The sequence below is a fragment of the Coregonus clupeaformis genome, chromosome 24 (genome assembly GCF_020615455.1).
Source record: "Coregonus clupeaformis isolate EN_2021a chromosome 24, ASM2061545v1, whole genome shotgun sequence".
Lineage (NCBI taxonomy): Eukaryota > Metazoa > Chordata > Actinopteri > Salmoniformes > Salmonidae > Coregonus > Coregonus clupeaformis.
Genome location: NC_059215.1, coordinates 8,762,461 through 8,762,705, shown reverse-complemented (window position 1 = coordinate 8,762,705; position 245 = coordinate 8,762,461).

The following is a 245-nucleotide window of genomic DNA, read 5'->3' as shown; positions in this document are numbered from 1 at the left end:
TAGTGTTAAGTAACTGTTATACTGAACAAAAATATAAACGCAACAAAAAGAGTAGGGGTTTGGATCAGAAAATCAGTCAGTATCTGGTGTGACCACCATTTGTGTCATGCAGCGCAACACATCTCCTTCGCATAGAGTTGATCAGGCTGTTGATTGTGGCCTGTGGAATGTTGTCCCACTCCTCTTCAATGGCTGTGCGAAGTTGCTGGATATTGGCGGGAACTGGAACACACAGTCGTACACGT